Source organism: Chinchilla lanigera, unplaced genomic scaffold, assembly GCF_000276665.1.
Source record: "Chinchilla lanigera isolate Chin_1 unplaced genomic scaffold, ChiLan1.0 scaffold00058, whole genome shotgun sequence".
Classification (NCBI taxonomy): Eukaryota; Metazoa; Chordata; class Mammalia; order Rodentia; family Chinchillidae; genus Chinchilla; species Chinchilla lanigera.
Genome location: NW_004955459.1, coordinates 15,266,257 through 15,283,389, shown reverse-complemented (window position 1 = coordinate 15,283,389; position 17,133 = coordinate 15,266,257). Strand labels below are relative to the sequence as shown.

The following is a 17,133-nucleotide window of genomic DNA, read 5'->3' as shown; positions in this document are numbered from 1 at the left end:
GCGCCGGGCCCCCGGCCTGCCTGCCTCGCGCGCCCCGTGCTGCGGGTGGGCTGGGGACCCGGGCGAGCGAAGAGGAGCTCTCCTCCTAGGTTTTGCAAGATCGCTGTGACAACGCCGCCCGGGGTGTGGGTGGGGAGCGGGGAGAGTCCGCGTGAAATGGGAACCCGGGACGGGGCTTTCCTTCCACCACCCACCTCCTCTCCGCGCCTGCACGCCCGGCCATTGCCATCTCCCAGAGCGTTTTTCCCGGTGAGCCCAGTCCCATTTTAATTCGAAAAAGGAAGATGTCATGTGTTACTTCTCTTGCCTCAAAAAAAGTCCCCCAGTGAGCAAGCGCGCTGCAACTTCCTTAGTTTTGTCAAAGCCGCTTCCTGCTCTCGGTCTTTCATAGCCTTATAAGGTAGTTTTTCGTTTCTACCGTGAACACATCTTATTAGAAGTTTCAAAATTAAGCAGGTTGCAAAGCGACTAAGTTGCCGGGCCCAGGTATCCGTTGGTTTGAACTTACATGTTCTCGTGTTGCACTGGGAGGGAAGTGAAGCACCCCGGAAAACGAAGTTGTACACGTTCATTCTGTGAACGGTATGTTGAAGGCGGAAGACACAAAGATATAAAGGCATTTGCTTAATGTGCAAGTAGTTCCTGAGAAATATGTCGTGCAGCTACATGAAGAAGTAAAAGAGTAGCTTTAAAGTGATCTTTTTATATTAGAGAGTTACAGCACACTACACCTAGTATACAATCCTAAAGAATGTTGCATGACAGCTTTCTTTTTTTGGTACTGGAAATCGAACTCAGGACCTTGTACTTGCCAGGCGGGCGATGTACCACTGAGCTATATCCCCGGCCCTTGAATGACAGCTTTATGTTGAAATATTGGAAGTTCCTTGCTTTTCCTTTTCTTTTCACTCCTTGTTTCCTTTTTCTTTCCATCTTTTTTGTTTTTCTTTCTGCCTGTGCCGGTTACATCTCTTGTCCCCATGCACAAATTTTTTGAGAATGAGGGACAATGGCTGCTTTCTCCCCTTTTTATTGCCCACCATATTATCCTTGTTTAAAAGAGAGCTTTCCCCTCACTATTTACTTTATGTAAAATATCTCTAATTTTCACTCTCATAACTATGCTAGTATAACAATTTCTAAAATACCGATCAGGCATCAGGAAACAAACTGACTTAGAATTTTCCCTTGGAAAACATTAACCTACTTTAGCCTTGGAACTCTGTGCATTTTATTAAAGTTAGTTTTTAAAAACGAGTCTTATTTCCATGAACCAGTATTTTTTTCCCTTTCTTAGTCTCATTGGTAAGTAGTTTTGAGGATCAGTTTTGAAACTAATTTTGACCAGAGTAGGACTTTTCAAGTATGTTGTGGTAAAGTGACACATGCTGCATAACTATGCTTTAGAAATTACTGGATCGTCAATAAAAATAGTATAATTATCACTCAAATAACATGTTAAGTAGGATACTTTCTTTGTCTTCATTTTCCCTCTTGCAATAGGATTTTGGTTATTTTTGAATTAGTGTATTAGGTATCTATTGAGCTTAATTGTCCTTAAGTGACCTTTTTTTCTAAAGGGGTAACCTTGAATTTGAAACGCATGGTGAAGAGTGGAGAGGGTTCAATCCATACTTGGGATATTTCTATTTTAATTTCTCAGTTACTATATTATTATATGATTGCCTTGATCTCATCTCACAGGAAGAGTTTGTTAGTTGGACATTCACTATCACTTGATCTTAGCCAAAGGGCCGAGAATTGATGGACATTCATTATCATATGACTGGAATTAATTAAGTGTCCAGTTTCCCTTACTGTTTTTTACCTTCTGTAACAATACCTCTTTTAGAGTTTAGTTTATTTTGATTGTCAGATGCATTGTAGCTATCTGAGTTACTTATTAAACGCAACTTTTAGAAAAATACACCTTTGGCTCTGTTAGCACATAAAGCGTAAAGATTGGACCAGAGATGAATAAACATTCTAACAATGGCCTTAATAAAGGGAGTTTTACATTCCAAAATACTGTGGTTCCCAAATGCAAACCGTGCACCAATAATTTATATATTATGGTTTAGAGAATGCCTTTATCCCTTGGGTCTCTAATTATAATTACCCAATTAGTCTTAATTCATCATAAAAGAATCATCTAAATTCAGGTCACGAACGAACATACTCATTTTGGAAAGAATTTAAAAAGAAATACTCCATATTGATACCAGATCTACGTGCTTTTTTTGGTTTTTATTGGAAAAGTACTGTGGAATTAAATTTGGACACATTGATTCCCATTGACAGAGCTGGTTACTTAAAAACTAACATGCAGGAGCTGTGGGTACAACTCAGTGGTAGAACACAGCACCTCTTTGCATGCTGGAGGCCCTGTATTCATCCACAGCACCAAAGAAAAACTAAATTACATTGATGAGAAAAGCAATTTTTAAAGAATTAAATTGTATAACTTGTAAAGGAAAGAGTACCCTAAGTGTGGTTTTTGTTTTGTTCTGTGTGTTTTTACCCAAGTTCTAAAACATTCATCCAGAGTAAGGGAACCCTGTATGTAGTGTGTCATAGCGAGTTACAGAGCTTTTCATTGTGAATTTCTTTTTTTTTAATGCCTTTTTCCCTGATAAAACATTGTGCCGGCAAACTGTTTTCATTGATTATAATAGCAAAGGTTAATACAACCTTATGACAGAAATATTGCATATATTGAGATAGAGAGTGAATTAAGTAATTTCCCTAATTAACTTAGCAGTCTTAAAATGTGAGCATAAATATTTTGTTGGAGCCAGTGAATGAGAATAAATTCATTCTGCAGGCATAGTCCAGAAGTTCCTTGATCTTGTTTGAGAGGAGCAGGGCGGAGTGAGGTGGGTGCAGAAAGGCATTCATAAGGAAGTTTGTATTTCTTACATGAGTTCTATATGTAATCATGTTTAATGACAATGCTATTTCTTTAGCTATCATCAGTAGAGGTGCAAAAATAGTCACAGTGTCTTGTTAATGAAAAAGCATTCATTAAATTTTTATACCTTGATGGCTTATGTTTTGCATGTTGTTTGATGTGTAACAGACATACTCCTGTTGAGAAATCACATTTTCTTACTTACCTAAAATCTTTTTCTCCTCTACTGATGATCTTTTTTACCTGTTCTTTTTTTTTTTTTGGCAGTACCAGGGATCGAACTCAGGACCTTGTGCTTGCCAGGCAGGCACTTGCATCACTGAGCTATCTCCCCAGCCCCTTTACCTGTTCATTTTGTGCTAAAGTACCTATATTGTCTTTGGATTGTGTGTGTATGTGTGTGTGTATAGAGTCTAATGAACTTTCTAGCTTTATTGTTAAATACAGTTCAGAATTTTTATTTTTAAACGCAGAAGAAAAATATCCACTAAGTAAGAACCTGGTGGCCAGAGTTTTTATTTACCTTATTTAACCTGTGACAGTTATTTTTGCTTCGGTTTACAAGTGAAAAACTAGGATTGGCGAATTATTATCTAGTCAGTAGGTGGTTAAAAGCTGCTGTTTGGACCTCCATTCCATGTTTAGGGCCCTGTGTTCTTTATGTTTACACTACAAGGATTCTTGAGCCATTCTTCAGAACTACTATTTTTTTTTTTTTGTCTTTGAGACACGGTCTGACTATGCAGTTCAGGCTGGTCTTGAGCTCACTTTGTAGCCTAGGCTGGTCTTGAACTCGCAAAGATCTTCCTGCCTCAGGCTCTCGAGTGCTGGGATTACAGGCGTGTGCCACCACACTGGCCAGAATTACTATACAACTATTACACGTTGGGTTTTGTTGTTATTTGGTAGGAGGTGATTAGCAAAGTTAACCCTATCTTTATTTACAGTGATTAGTAAAGTTAACCCTATCTTTATTTACAGTGATTCTTAGCCTAAAGAATTTTGATTCAGGTAGACGAATCTTTCTGTCTTTTGTGTTTTTTTCCCCCCTGGATGAATTATTTCCTTGTTGCTTTGCTGAAATTTAATCTCGAGAAAAAGTTTATTTTCTATAGTTTTTTTTCCTCAGGAAATAATAATAGCTGGCATTTAGCAAGAGTTATGTGTTAGGCCTTGTGCTAAACGCTTTCTATTATGTCATTAACTTTTCACATCAACCTGAGAAGTATGCTGTTTTATACACAATAAAATTTAGGGTTAGAGAGGTTAAACTACTTGCCTAAGATGCTGTAACATCAAATATTTGTGGTATCCTCATTAACTGGACGATGGGCCTTTGACAGTTTTGAATCATTTAGGTATTTTTGATTTGAGGGGGATTTATGATGTTCTAAAGGAACAGAGCCTTCATTGTTAGTAACTTGAGGATGACATGAACAGGTAGAAAAACAAATGCTGTCAAATCTAGGCTTACTGTATGCTTAGCAGGTCACCCTTAGAATTATAATGACAATGTCTAATATGTCTACTCTCAAGAATTTTAAGCGTACGAGAACTAAAGTCATTAAAAATTAGAGGATGTTAGATAGCAATCAAATGTTAGAACATGTAATGGTTATTCTCTAAATTCAAAGAAAAGAGAGATTGTTGTGCTTAAGAGACCAGTCAAGTTTTAGTAAATGTCACATTTGGATTATTCTTTTAAAGATTTGGGTAGATGCACAGAAAGAGGACATTTTTACAAAAGGAAAGAAAAGCATATTATGTAGGGATAGCTGAAATGGAAGAGTACCTGTTTCTTTTATTGAGTTCTTTTCGAATATGTTGCTCTGCTTCTCATAATGAATTGAAGACTGTAAAAACATAATGTAACTCTAGGTTATGTAATATGAAAAGGTAACATTAATTGGCCACCTAGTGTACCAGGTACTGTCAGCAGAGCTTTAACTGAAAAATCATTTTACTTGATAGAGAATAAAAGTCTTCACATAGAGGAATGAAATTTTGAGAAACGGGGTTTTTAAAATATTTGCAGAATGGGATGAAGTAGAACCAATTATGAGATTTGGGATGAAATTATAGGGTTTGAGGTATAGTAGAAACTCAAATCTTTATGAAATGAATGAACAACAGGACCTAGGAGTGTGGCTTTTAAAAAAATAAAAAACTATACATAAGAGATAGCCCATAACCAGTGACTCAGAATCTGAAGGATTGGGCCTAAGAATATCTGTCTATTTAAATGGGCTTTCTACATCATTCTAAAGCACCCCACTCCAGCATTAGCTTTACAGAAAATGTACAATAGAATATTGGTTTTGGAGATGTAGCAGAAGACATACATTTGGAAAGATTATGTTGCCTTTTGTTTATATCCTTTGGCAGTAACATTGTTTTGTATTGTTAATGGTTAGCAAGGACTTTGTGATCAGCTGTTTTTTGAGTTCATGCCCTACCACTTACTACAGCTGTATGAGTTTTTGCATCCTAGATGCAGCAAGTTCTTATTTTTCCTATTTGTAAGTTGAAGAGCATACTACCTACCTTATGAAATGTATAATATATAGTCTATATTAAAAACAGCTCAGCGCAGTACTTAGCATATAGAACACATTATGTTGTAATTATTATCAGTTAGGTCCCAATTTTTGTGGAATTTCTTAAAGAACACATTGTCTCTTAGACTTATTTTCTTCTGCAAGGCTTGACCTGCCTTTTAGAGTCTATATTTTTGTTGATACTGTAGATTGGGAGGGAGGTATAGTCAGGTTTTAGGATTTGATTCTAGTGTTTTTTTAAATAGGCATCCATGAAGATGCAAGATTGTGAGCTAGAGTGGTTGTTGTAATAAGAGAATTAATTTTAAGAAAATGAGTAAAATTGGAATTTGTTGAATTTGTAATGATCTATAATTGGAGTGTCCTTGAGGAAGTTAAAATACAAGAATTTGAGGAATGAAGGTGGAGATTTGGGAATCATGATTATAATTTATCAATTGCAGCTGATAAAATGAGAATTCACAGAGAGAAGAATAGAAAGAATAAATATCAGTGTGCCCTTTTTTATAAATCCAGTATATGTGAGCTACTTTCATGAACATCACAGTAAAATTGAACATACGTGACTTGTGGTAAGTCATCAGTTACCCAGTCAAGCTGTTTCATGTCGCTTTTTCTAAGAGGCAAAATCCTTAATCAGGAGAAGAATTTAACTCAGGTTAGGGTTAACTTTCCTTTGTCTATCATTTTCCACCTCCTCTAAGAGGTAGAAACAGCTAAGTTGTTGGCCTATAGGCAAAATGTAAAAATGTAGCTCAAGGCACTATGTTTCTTGCAACAAATTTTTACTAGTTATAAAAGCATTTGAACATTCCCTTATAATTCTGTTGGAATTTGTACCTTCTTTTTAAATGACGCTATGTATCTGCAATAGCCACAAGTGTAAAGAAAAGGCAAAGCAGTTAAGTAATAGTAGCAGTACATATACATGTGGTATAACTTGCCAAGCATTTGCAATATTCATGAATTATTAAACAGTGCATAAGATCATGTTATTGGGTTAGTGTTTTAAATTTGGTTCTTTTAATTTTTTTTTTATACTGGAAATTAGCTGGGTGTGGTGGCACACACCTGTAATCCCAGTACTCGGGAGGCTGAGGCAGGAGGATCCTTGCATGGTCCAGGTCAGCCTGGGCTACAAAGTGAGCTCAAGGTCAGCCTGAATTGCATAGCCAGACCCTGTCTCAAAAAAAAAAAAAAAAGACAATATCATTATACTGGAAATTGAACTCAAGACCTTGTGTTACCAGGCAGGTGCTTGTTAGATTTGGTTCTTTGAAGTAGGATAGTGATTAACCTTATTCTGTGTGCTGTTTTACAACTTTGTGCTAGCTTTTACATCATAAAACATAAAAGACATGTAATTGTCTAATACTAGAACAAAAGACAAACATCTTTCTTATTTTAAAGGACTATTTTGAGAAATTTTAATAACTTTGCTTCACAATCTTTCTTCAGTCTTTTCTGTTGGTTTAGATTCAAGTCATTATTACCTACTCCTTGCAACCAGGAAAGGAGTAGTGTTGAATTCGTGTAGTCTGTATATTCTTTACCCTTCTCCCCACTCCTAATGTTTACCTAAGAATACTTATTTGGTTTGGTGCTGAACATGCCATCATTAAACATTCTCTTTTTGCTTTAAGGTATCTTGCACTTTGTAAAAATGTCTTGAGAAAAGCTGACCTTACCCTGTCTTCAGTATTTAGTGTGTGTAAGGGATTTGTGTGGGAAATATGAGTCCTGAAAGGGGAATTTGGGTGCAGAAGACGTTACAGGCCTGTTTCCAACTGTCAGGAGGTAATCTTTGCTTTTTTTTTTTTGTCTTTTTGAGACAAAAAAAACTGCAATTCAGGCTGGCCTTGAGCTCACTTTGTAGCCCAGGCTGGTCTTGAACTCGTGATGATCCTCCTGCCTCAGCCTCCATAGTGCTGGGATTACAGGCATGCGCCACCAGGCCTGGCATTAAGCTTTGCTTTTAATGTTGGTTTACAGTAGACCACAAAGTATTGGCTTACCTTAGTTTTAAAAATTATTTTACTTAAATATCATGTGCTTCTGCTGTGTTTTTAAAGTTCGGGTACTTTCAGGGTTAAAAATTAATACTTCATCTTTGCGAAATTTGCTTTAATGAAGAAAATAACCTAATTCACATATAATTGTAGAGCTTAATAAAGATTTTGAGAAGTAATTTAATTTACATTTTATTTACAGATACAGTAAAACAAATTCACAATGGTGTTCATAGTTGTTGATAAAATTGTTGAATTATCTGAAATTTTTTAACAAGTTATAGTAGAAATTTCTTCTTAATACATGGAGTAACGTGTGTATTTCTTATAGTTAAGATAATGTCAGTTAATACCTTGTATAACACATGCATCAGAATTCCTTATTGTTTTGTCAGAGGTAGTGTATACTGTGTAGCACAAATGAAAAATTAATTTTATGTTCTCCAACATAACATTTTAAACTAATTTGTTCCATTCTTGGTTTTAAAGAAAATGTTGCCATCTGGAGATGTCAGGACAAATTATGTTCGTACATGAATGCTTTTTTTATATTGTTTCAGAGATTTGTATCTTTGGATTTCAGTTATAATGAAGTAGATACTACTATACATAAACTCATTCTTAAAAATGAGGAAACTGAGGTATTAAGTAGTTGATTTGGAGTTCTGAGGTGATCTTCCAAAGCTCACTGTTAGACTACCATTAGCTGGGATATACAATTTTGAACAGTTAAATTGTTAACGTAGTTTGAAAGTGTTCATTTTAAACATCTGTACTTTAAAATCCTCTAAATATAGAACTAGTAAATTTTAGTACAAATAGGAAATACAGAGTAGTCTTAGTGACCAGGTCATTGATTTGATTTAAACTGTAACAAATGGAAGTTAGAAGATGTAGAATTATTTATTGACTATTTCATTTTTGTAAGGATATGTACTGTATCTAACATGGCAAAATTAATAATGGCTGATTAACTCAAGACAGCTCAATTAAGGATGTAGTACCTAAATTACGTAATGTAGGATGGTCAAAATTATGGTACATATTTAAAAATGTCTTAAAGGAAACATTGCCTTTAATCCCTATCAAAATATTCCTCCTCACTTTGAACACATGCCATAATTCTTGCCACTTCCTGAACCGTTTATGGAAACCCCCTTTTGTGTCTTTCTGAGGAATGACTTAAAAGATGAGTGGGTTGAGTGCTATCTAGTGGAAAGACAGGCTTGTAAAAACATTACCGTGTGTCCTCATTCACCTTGTGCACTAGATCCGGCACCATGCAACTTCTGGCTCTTCTTCAAAATCAAAATCACTATGAAAGAGAAATGTTTTGAATTGTTTCAATATATCAAGGCAGCCCTGACAGTGCAGCTGAAGAAGTGAGGAAGGGTCTCACTGTGTAGTGCAGTCTGGCCTTGAACTTGCTTATGTAGCTCAGGCTGGCCACAGACTCACAATTATTGTCCTGCTTCAGTCTCCCAAGTGCTGGGATTACAGGTGTGTGCTACCATACCTGACTGAAAATGTCTTAGAATTTGCAGTTTGAAAATGAGTTAGACAAGTAATTTTTTTCTCAGTCTTGATTATATAAAACACAAAAATGAAAGTACAAGGATAGAACTTGAGAAAGATTGTTTTGAAAAAGAAATTTTAAATAATTAGACTCAGAGAACTTGATATTTGACTGAAATAATTATTACATAGTTTAACAGAAAAAGGAGTTATTGGAAAACAATTTTTTTTCCAAAATAGAATTAAAAAGATAATTTCTGGAGTATATGATCTATTTGTATTTTATTTAAAAGGTACACTGCATTTTAGTAAAATTTTGTATCCTGTTGAAAAGTCTTCATTTAAAAATTTGCTTTAGCCAGGTGTGGTGGCACATGCCTGTAAACCCAGCACTCTGGAGGATGAGGCAGGATGCTTACTGAGTTCATGGCCAGCTTGGGCTATGTAGTAAGTTCAAGGCCAGCCTAATTCTATGGTCAGACCCTATCTGGAAAAAAAAAAATTTTTTTTTGTTTGCTTTTTGAGAAAGGTAGAAATAACAGCAAGGGAAAGGGTTTTGTGGACATGGGACATCTTTCCTATTTTTTGTTGGTTAATTTGTTACTCATAAAACATTAAGAATTATATTCTAAAATGCCTTTCAAACAAAGGCATTTTACATTGCAGTTTACATTGCTGTACAGATTTTGGAAGTTATCTTTTAGTTTATTTGAAAAATTTTTTTTGAGACAAGAGTCTTGCTTTGTAGTTCATGCTGACCTTACACTCACTATGTAGCCCAGGTTGGCCTGGAACTCCTGGTGCTCCTCCTGTGTGAGCCTCTGTAGTGCTAGGATTACAAGTGCACACCACCACGCCCAGCCGATCTTTTATTTTAAAAGATATATTCTCTTCTTACCTATTACTGTTGTTACTATAAGAGTAAAAGTGTTCCTTGATTACATTTTTGAGTATGTGTGAGTGGCCTGCCTGTCTTGTTTGTTTGGCCTCCTTTCAGAAAAAGTTTTTTTTTGGTATGAGAAATCAAACTCAGGACCTTGGCACTTGCCAGGCAGGCGCTTATGCTGCTGAACTATATCCCTGGCCCATGAAAAAATTATTTTAAGAAAGGCAAGATTTTGATTTTTAAAAAAATGACACAAGTTTTTTAAATTGATAGAACTGTGAGAGGAAATGAGAGAAATTAATTTATGGGTGTGTAGAAAATTTGGGTCCAAAAAACACCAGCAAAGTTACTCTAGCCAATATAAGCAAATAAATTAGTGAGGGAGTTTAGTGGGGATCGTGGAATTGACAGGAAATCGTTGAGAACCAGGTTCAGAAAAGGAGCAGAGAACAAGGGAGGTCAGGTAGCGGGAGTCTACTGTACCAGAGTTGTACTGTAGGATAGGATGTTGCAGCCAGACGCTAACGCTATGAATTCCAAGTGTCTCTTTGTCACTCAGTACTTAAAGTTCTGCTGGATATGGTAGCATACCTATTATCCCAGCCCTCTGGAGGACTAAGGTAGGTGGATTTGACAAGCCTGAGCAATTAAGCAACACAGTGACCCTCTCTCAGAGGGGGTACTGGAAATGTGCCTCAGCCTAAACCGCTGGATTTAATCCTTCCAGGCCTAAGTAAGTAAAAAAATTACTGGCAGAGTTCTGATTTATATTCAGATTTGCTGGACACAAACCATGTTTTTACAAGGGCTGGTATAGTTTGATGACTTAGTATTGGTTTCATCTTATTCAGGATTGTGTATCGTAAGATAGTTATCTTTTATGTAAAATTATTTGTGGTATACTTTTTTTTATGGTATAGTAAAGGTGGGACCAGTTCATTCATGTAAAGGGTGGGATTTTTTCAGTTTTAATTAGTGGTTGTCAGTACAGTACCAAGAAATTTTAGAAGATGGGTTAAAGAAGATGGATTACACTAAATCATTAAGATCTTAAAAACAAAAAAAAGTTCTGTTGCATTGTAACAGTTTAGGGTAGTGATGGCAAACCTTTTAGAGATAAGCATCCAGATTACAGTTCAAAACCCAGTTATTTATCACAAAGTGTCAGCACTACAAGTAGACCCTGGGGCACAATGTCAGTTTTTTATAAAAGAGCATTGTGGTTGGTCTGTAGTACTCATGTTTATTCTTTAGAATATTTCTATTGATGAATTATTTTGATTTTAAGAGTTTTATTATATTAAACAATGAGTACTTAACAGTAAAAATATCAAAAAATTAATTTTTATTGAGTTTATAAAAAAGCATCAAAATTTTCGTCGATTTTTTTTTTTTTTGATGTACAAAGTTTAAAAAAATAACGAATTCTGATATGAACTACAATGAAAATACCAATAGAGCTCAACAACAAAAATAATCTTTACTTCAGTTATCACACCTAAGGCAGTCTTCACACATAATAACAGCACAGTCCACAAACAGGTATCGCTTAACATTGACAACACGTGTATTTTGCTGTCCTGGCCTTTTGGTAGGACATACTTGACATCTTGTTGGTCTTGCTGTTTTGTCAGGAGGTTCTTAACTATACTATACAGTGTGTAGTTAACAGGAACATAAAATAGCAATAAAATAAAGTATTAAATTCTTAATATATGTTGCATATTTAGAATAATGTCTGCGTTTTTACATTAAGCTGTGTACTTGGCTTACAAAACCTAAAAGATAACATCAGAAATAAATTCCTGTGTGAACTACAATGAAAATGTAATAGAACTCTACAAGAAAAATAATCTTTGCTTCAATTGTTACACCCAAGGCAGTCTTTCACATGACAACTGTGTGTTCCCATGCACACATCTCACACTGACAGCACGTGTGATTATCTTTCCTTTCCTGTGTGAAGGCTGTTTGTATCACCTCTTCCTCTTTTGTCAGGACCTTTTTACTATATTGTGCATTGTGCACTTAGCAGGAAAATAAGATATCAGTAAAATAAAATATCAAGTATATAATAAGTGCTTAGAATAGACAGCAACATTTTCACATCAGCTGTTTACTTGGTTACAAAACCTAAAAGATAACATCAAAAATAAAAATCTGTGTAAACTACAATGCAAATACAAACAAAAGTCTATCACAAAAATTCCTGACAGGTGGACAGACAGGTACAACATCACAAAGACCTACTGTGTCAACAGGAAAGCCAAAAAGATGTCAACTGTGCCCTATGAAAAAGGACTGGAAAACAAAACATGTGCTATTAGTGTGATACTGGTGTGTGGAATATGCAGATGTCATGAGCATGCACCTGCCTGTTGATCTGTCAGCTCACCAGTGTGCTCCGCAATTTTTTTGTGAACTATCAAACTACTTATGCCACACCTGTTTAGGATCTAGTAAAATATAACCATTGACCAAACTTTGTGCTTCAAGTGACATCATAGTTGCTGCATAACTCATCAACAGTATCTACCCCATTTATGTTTTGTAAATAGCTACCTTCTCTGGCTTTCCTTTTGTCAAGGTTTCCTTGTCAATTTTTCCATTATGCTGTAGTGAAGTACCAGTTTGTTTTTCTTTGCTATATATGAAGCCAGTGTTACATCTTTCCAAAAACGGAAGATGTTACTGTATGGTTCTCTGTTTTGGAATTGCAACATTTCTTTGGGAATTTCTGCTTCTTGCATAAAGTTTGCTGGTCAGCTTATGCTCTGTTAGCAAATGTAACATCAGCACAAATAACATCAATGGGAAACTGATGTCAGTTGTCAAATGTCATATTCAGATAAGTGTGGGAGACAAGAAGTCTGTTGATAACATCATTTGGTTTGTTACTATATGAATAAAGACCTGTGGCTCAGTCCGGGATAAATTTCTAAATTGAAAGTATGATATGCCTTCATGTCTACAAAGACATATATTTTTATACTGTACTTTGAAGGCTTTTTTGGCGTATACTGCCTAAAAGTAAAGCAACCAGGAAATGCCACAAGATGTTCATCAGTAGTCATGTATTCAGATGGTGTGTGAATTCCTTGACACTTAGCCACAAAACCCTCAAACTGCCAGATTATCAGTTCTTTTTCTTCCTTGGGTGATTTTGTCATCATACCTCAGAAACTTTTTTTGGAGCTAGGGTCTTGCTTTATACTTCAGGCTGGCGTTGAACTCACTAAGTAGCATAGGCTGTCCTCAAACTATACAGTGATTCTTGTGCCTCGGCCTCCTGAGTGCTGAGATTACAGGTGTACACCACCACTCCTGGCTAACCTCAAGCAATTTTGAAGGAAACCAAATCTCAGTGTCATTATACTATAAACCTCAAGCCCACACCCATGGTTTCTCCATTAGTCTTTTACATTCCTGTTTTCTGTCCTTTTATAATTACGGTATACTGAATTCTGTGTTTTAAAAATTTTTGCTACTTTTTTAATGAGGCACGTGAAAATATGTTTTAAAAATAAGCAGAAAACATGAAGTTCCACTGTCTAGTAAACACACAGGAATTTTCTAATTCTGAGTTTCTATGTAACCTGTTTGTTACAATACATAAAAGACACCTAAGCATAGAATATCAAGCTAAATGGTACAGTAGGCTAGGAATTGAGCCAAGAAGAAAAAAACAAAAGACTGCCCAGGAGTCAAAAGACAAAGTGTACCTTTCGGCCTTTTTCTTTGCTGGTGATACCATGAGAAATCTTTGCTAAGTACATCAGAACTGTAAATGCTTTCAGTTCAGCCAGGGAGGTGTCATAATAAACACATTTTTGGTTATGGCTATAAGTACTTGGAGAATGTTTCACTTGTATCTCATCATTTGTGTATTTCACAACATCCTGTAGCATTTCCTCTGTTACAATTTCCAACATTGAATGGCAGTGCTAGCGTTCTGTCCAATAGGTTTCACCCCTGCCAACTTTCTCATGTTTTCGAACCCGGTTCTAATACTAGTATTGGATTGTTCATTTGGTTGCATGACCATTTTTTTTTTTTTTTTTTTTATCTGAGTAATGGACTTCAGTCTTATATGTCTGTATCAATTGATTCTTGCTCCATTTCACTGTCAAAGGAACTTTGGCTCACACGGCCAACGTCAGTCATCATCATCAATTCTGTGCATGTGAGTCACCTGATGATTCATTTTCAGCCTCCTCCAAAACTTGCAAATCTGGTTTTTCACGTGCCATTGTACTGGATTGTGTTCCAGGTTTCTCCAGGCTCAGATACTGTGAGCCACACCCACGTTCTAGCATGATATGAGACATATTTACATAACAGAATAATGGTATGGGTTTATTTTACCCTCTGTGATACCCAGGAAAGCATACACAAAATCTGTTAAATGGGGCATTAAATGGGTAAAAATCTTGGTTTGACATTTGTACACATGCACACACCTTGCCCTTTGTTGTACCAAGTGGGTAAACACAGAGATTGCTTCCTGTATCCCCCAGGCTCAGCTACCGAGTTGTATAGTTGGCTACTATTATGCTCAAGTACAAATTTACAGTAGAGAAGTATGAGGTGGGATTTTGTAACCCAGTGTAATGTTCTAAGGGAACATATCTAGTGCCATCTTTGCCTTTTGTGGGCTACAGTGTCATAACACTGTATTCAACATAATGCAATCATCTTTGAATGGTTTTTTATCATAGTTTTTTATTCCAGCTCAATTTTGAAGTGTGTGTAATGTGTATGTTTTAAAAGATTTTATTCCCATCTAGTGGTTTAGTATTGGTATTTTCAAATAGCTTATTTACTGTGAGATGCTTTTTAAAGCAAAAAAGAAATATGAACCATTTTATTAAGCAAAAGTAAACTTTGTTATATTTTTAATAAGTAAACATTTGTAGAATTAAAAATAATTACAACATAAGAGGTGTTAATGCTTTTTATAAGCCCGATTTTACCAAAGTCTTTTTTTTTTTTTTCTTTCCCGGTACCAGGAATCAAATTCATGACCTTTTGCTTGCCAGGCAGGTGCTGTGCCACTGAGCTAAATCTCCAGCCCCTAAACATTCTTTTATAAGTTAATTTCTGTCTTTTAGAAATGTACATTGAGTAATATAACAGATACCTATATTTATCAGCATTATTGTTCACTAATGCTTCATCATCTTTATTTCATCTCACTTTTAAGAGCAGGAGAGCATTATTGATGACTACCTCCAAATGTAATTCCCTCTCCCTAGAGGCAATAACTACTGTGACAGACTCATTACATTTTTTTTTTTTTTTTTTTTTTCATTACATATTTCTTGGGTAAAACTTTTGCTATTCATTTCTAACAGTTTAAGCCTCCCATTTCAACTAACCTGATTTTTTTTTTCTGTTGTTCTTTTAGCCACTGAGACTTAATAACTTCAGAAAGGGGTTTTGAGTTCTACAATCTCATGTCTAAGCAATTGCCAAGTCTGTTCCCCACTTAGTCAAAATCAGCATTATGGATTCTTCCCATGGCAGTCATAGTCCAAAAAGATTTTCTGTGTGTTTTAACTTGATTCCCTAAGTCACAGAGAAATATCTTTTTTTGCTTTAGTTTCTCAGAATATTACATTGTCCTTAAAAGTTTAATAAAATTAAGATAGCTTTGTTTTTCATTTTATACTGTCTTGTTTTAAACCAGTACATTTAAATTTGTTTAGTAAGTGCATTTGCATTGTTATGTAACTGTCACCATCATCTCTCTCCAGAACTTTATCATCTTAGCAAACTGAAATATTAAATAACTCCCCCTCTTTTCCTTCTACCTCAGGTCCTTTGCAGTCATCATTCTACCATCTGTCTCTATAAATTCGGCTTTTCTAGGTACTTCATATGAGTAGAATCCTACAATACGTGTTCCTTTGTCACTTTTAAAAAATCTTGCTCATAGTAGCTTTTCTCACATAGCCAAAAGAATCTGCCTGTCTCCCAAGTATTGTGCTTATCGAAGTTCAGTTTTTATTAATCATCATTGATGTTAGTATGTTGTTATTCTAAGAATATCAGCTGAATCCACTGTGGCAAAAGCATTAAAAATGTATTTTTGAATAGTAATATATTCAAAGTGTATAACATGACAGTTCCCTTTTTTGAAGACAAATGATATTATTGATCTCTGACCCAGAGGTATCTTATGCATAGATACCAAATACATTTTGTGTGTTCTTACATTCCTCTTTACTTTGTACAGATGTCACCCTCATGATACATTGTTCTATACCTTGCTTTGTTCAGCTAAACAATACATTTTGGAGATTGTTCCCTCCCAACATATAAAGGTTTCCTTAATCTTTATACCTTCACTATAGTCCATGTTAAAAATTTTGCTGATTCAATTAATTTCCTTCCTCTTTGATGAATATTCCCATCTCTTGCTGCTATAAGCAGGATTGTAGCAAATGATTTTGTTACATGTTGTTTTATACATACGTGACTATCACTGTAGGATGTTTCTTAAAGTGAATTTTCTGTTCAGAAGCTGTGGGCTAGGGATAGCTCATTGGTAGAGCTCTGGCCTAGTGTGCACAAGGCCCTAGGTCTGATTTGCAGCACCACTCATGCATGTGTGTATGTGTGCATGCATGCACACACAACCCAAAAAGCTATGAAGACATGATTTTTTTTTTTTTATTTTAACGAGTAAAAGAAGGACAACAAAGCAGTAGGGGGATACACCAAATTATAGACAAAATGGTAGGACATTATCAGTGGTTGTTATTTTATCTATTGGTATTTTCAAGATAGTTTCTCAGGAAAACAAATAGACAAATAATAGTGAGTTATGGACAGAAATGGCAGGAAATTATCAATGGTTGTTGTATTCTACCCTGGTTTCTCCAAAGTGGTCTCTAGGGAAAACAAATAGAGCTATACATGAGTGATTGATCAAATAATCATTGACTGTTCTCAATAGTTGTTGCAAACACATAGTAACAAACATTAATCCATTTATGAAATAGCATAGGGACAATACAATCATTACAGAGTTATGGACAGATCGGTAAGAAATCAGCAATGGCTGCTGCAATACATGTTGGCATCCTCAAAGTGGTTTCTCAGGAAAACAAAGATATGCAAGAAAGATCCAACAAGTAGTTACAGTCCATGGGTTGGGAAAAATAGCGGGTTACCTCATCAGTGACTCCCCTCACTGAGGTGTGACGGCTGGAAGGCCAGGGCTGAAAAGAAGGACCGAGAGACCAGCAC

General features: G+C 35.7%; 1 protein-coding gene across 1 annotated transcript in view; it reads left to right on the top strand.

Moving 5' to 3' along the window:
• Positions 1-17,133, top strand: part of Actr3 (ARP3 actin-related protein 3 homolog (yeast)) — a 67,100-nt gene that overhangs the window by 624 nt on the left and 49,343 nt on the right. The gene's annotated exons all lie outside the window — the stretch shown is intronic.